This window comes from Delphinapterus leucas, chromosome 14 (assembly GCF_059928025.1).
Source record: "Delphinapterus leucas isolate spDelLeu-1000000601 "Yukka" chromosome 14, BTC_Dleu_Yukka2, whole genome shotgun sequence".
In the NCBI taxonomy this organism is placed as follows: domain Eukaryota; kingdom Metazoa; phylum Chordata; class Mammalia; order Artiodactyla; family Monodontidae; genus Delphinapterus; species Delphinapterus leucas.
The window spans coordinates 1550338-1554000 of record NC_143142.1 but is presented as its reverse complement, the minus strand read 5'-3'; positions in this window follow the sequence as shown (position 1 = coordinate 1554000).

Sequence of the window (3663 nt, the reverse complement as noted above, 5' to 3'; positions counted from 1 at the left end):
TCCCCCGGTGGGGGGTGGGGGGACCGGGAGGGGGGTGGGACACAGAGCGGCGTGTTGACGCAGGGTTAACCTCTGTCCTTCGGTCCGGGTGGGTCCCAGATGTCACGTTGTGACAATGCCACGGGCATTCCCCATGGGTGTGCCGTAGGGGTGAACCTGGCAGATGGAGGCAGAGACCCCGTGTCTGGCGAAAAGTGCGCCCAGGTCTGCTCCAGGCTCTCTTCGTGATTCCAGAGACCAGATCGCTTGTAACTTGGCGTTAGATCCTTGTCAGGCCCAAGAGCACCGAGAAGTGAGAACACTGTATCCCTAAGATTTACACTTGGATTCTTTTTTCTTATTTAGTTTCTGGTGAAGCAAATCAAGTAAGGAACTGTTTTTATTTTAGATGGAATTCTTGGTTTTGTTGTTTTTTTAACTCCCTGCATATTCGCCCTACATAGCTAATATATCAGGAGAAGTAATGCGCGAACTCTTTACTTCTAAAGAATGAGAGCAGTGCACTTTATTTATAGGCTACATATTTTGGCTTCTGCAGTATTTTATTATCTACACATAATTTGGCCAAAGAGAAGCAGTTGGGGACAAGAGTGTGTTTAAAGTAGTTTATAGCACAGGAAAGACGATGAATGCCACTACATAGTGAAAATATGTTGTGATTTTTATGAAATAAAATCTTAATGTCCTTAAAGTGTGGTCTTTAGCGTCTTTTGCTAGTGGGAGGTGAGCAGGACAGTGGGTCTCACGACAAAAATCTGAAGAGAAACACACGTGGGTAAAATCCAACCCTGGGATTCACTCAGCAGACATTTATTCAGTGCTTTCTATGTGCCCAGCACATTCCAGCTCTTGGGACACTGTGATGGGCAATGCCTTGCCCTCTCGGGAGCCTCCCTGGGTGGGGCAGGTACTGGGGTTTGTGCAGCCCTGTGTCTCCCCAGGTTAATGTACTGGACAGAATACTGGTGCTTCTTTTTTTAAAAAAAATTTAACAATATATTTTATTTAAGCTAATGTGTCAAAAATATTTCAACATGTAACATTAAAACTTGTTGAGCTATTTTACATTCTTTTTTCTATACTAAGTCTTTAAATCTGGTTTATTATTTTTTAAAGTCTTTAAAAAATGTTTACATCTGTGACTCTATTCCTGTTTTGTAAAGAAGTTCATTTGTACCATTATCTTAGATTCCATGAGAAATAGAGTCACAGATGTAGAAAACACACTTAACGGTTACCACAGGGGAAAAGGTGGGGAGGGGGGAGGATAAATTGGGAGATTGGGGTTGACATATCCACACTATCATGTATAAAACAGATAAGGACCTACCGCACAGCACAGGGAACTCTGCTCAATACTCTGTAATGGCCTATATGGGAAAAGAATCTAAAAAAGAGTGGATCTATGTATATGTATAAGTGACTCACTTTGCTGTACAGCAGAAACTAACACAACATTGTAAATCAACTCTGCTCCAATAAAAAGAAAGAGAAAAGAAACGCTTATGAAACTAAAAAATAATTTTTTTAAGTTTATACTCCATATATATAGCTAGTGCAAAATATTGGCTCTATTCCCCATGGTGTGCAGTACACCCTTGAGTCTATCTTACACCCAATAGTTTGTACCTCCCCCTCCGCTGCATTGCTTCCCCCTCCACTGGTAACCACTAGTGTGTCCTCTGTTGAAACAGGGAGTGGGTTGGTGGTGACAGAGGTGGGGGGTCGGGTGGTGGGCAAGATGGGTGAAGGGGATCAAAAGGTACAAACTTCTAGTTATAAAATAAGTCCTGGGGCTATAATGTACAACGTGGCAACTACAGTTAATAGCACCGTCTTGCATATTTGAAAGTTGCGAAGAGAGAAGATCTTAGACGTTCTCAGCACGGGAAGAAAACACTTGTGTAGCTGTGCCATCCATCACCATCATGTACGGTGGTGGATGTCAACTAGACTTACCGTGGTGATGGTTTTGCAGTGTATACAAGTATCAAGTCATTATGGTGCACACCTAAATATACTACGATACCTCTTGGTATCCCTTACAATTTTCTCTCTTGTCATTAAAAGCTAAACATATCTGTGTTGGGTGTTAGAAGCGGAGGTAAATAGGACTTTCGTGTGAGGAGTTATGTTCATCTGACCGGGAGCTGGGCTCTGTAGACTGTTTGCTGCAGCTGTAGGTGTCTGAGGCTCCAACTTCCTGTTTTTCCTTCTCTACCCTTGACTTTGGACTTTCCCTGTGGACTGTACTCATAGAGTCTGCAGCTTGCAGCCCTTTCAGCCTAATCTGTTAATATACCAGCTCCTTTTCTGCTGTGGTGTTAACATGGGTGGTAGGAGAAGTGTTCTGTAACATTATGGTAAATCTGCATCTTTTCGTGGGTCTGTGTCTAGGGTGGTGACCCTCAGAAGTGTTTCTCTAGTGATAAAGCATTTCCCCCCTCTTTGGGGAGACAGGAAGCCCAGAGGGGCTGGGAAGTCAGGAATGCCCTTCCCCCAGATGGAATACGGCTTTGATAAAGCACATCCCGTGCAAAGCAGGGTAGCTGTTGATAATAGGATGGGAGCGAGCTATGGCTGCCAGCTCTCTCCTGTCACTTCACCGAGGTGCACTGTGGCTACAATGAAAGTACTTTCTCCCCTCCAGTCCCTTAACCTCTTTAGACTCAGAAGACCGAGGACGGAGAAGCCAGTGGGCAGGTTCTCAGGTGCAGTTCCCAGGGCTCTGATCGCCCCTTCTGGATACTTTGGTGCTACATATACCCCCGAACATGGACTTATCTCTGGAGAAAAGGTGGAAAGGGGGTGCGGAATCCCCAGATTATCCAAGGTTAAGTTGCCGCCCTGGCAGGATGGAATCTGAAACAGAAGGGGTCGGTTTCTTCATGTCAGTGTGAATTTTGAGTCCCTTTCACTTCTGTCGGAGGTTTTATTCCGTAAAACGAGTAAGCCCTGCAGTTGCAGTAGCTCTAATTCTGTTCTCCGAACAGCAGAGGGGAACAGGTGCAGTAGACACGGGGTCTCCATCCAAGACCCCACCTTGTTCCTTGTTGAGAGAACACTGAATCTCCTGGATGACTCAGGGAAGGGTGACCCAACACCAGTGCAGGGGCAAACCCTGACTGGTCTAAGATGGCCTTCATGGTCCCATTCTTCTTCCCGGGGAGGCATCTCAGCCATGATGTGTGAGGGAACACCAGTGTCTGCTCAGGAAGTGTGGAACCACGGTGTGACATGGGGGAGCCAGGCCACAGCTACCCCCCAAGGATAGGTGTGGGAAGGATGGAGACAGCTGGGACCCCTGGTTGTGGACAGAGCAGCTTTGTGGACGGCCCTGGAGGTGCAGCTGGGAGAGAAGCCAGCAGAGCTCCCTGTTGCTCACAGCTGGGCCCCCGGATGTCCCCGAGCAGCAGGAAGGGCCTTGTGTGCTTCTTGCTTGGGGCTGAGGGAGGTTGCAATCCGGGGGGACACCACCCAGATGCTGCCTTGGCATCTCCCCAAGCCCATGTGGGACTATTCCTTCACCTCTGACAGGCATCCTTGGAGGAGATTTAATCAAGAAGAGTAATGGACCTAATGGAGTCTGTCCAGATAAATGAGCTAATGGCCTGACTGCTGCATTCTGTGTAGCTTGTTCACATAAATGTATACTCTGGAACC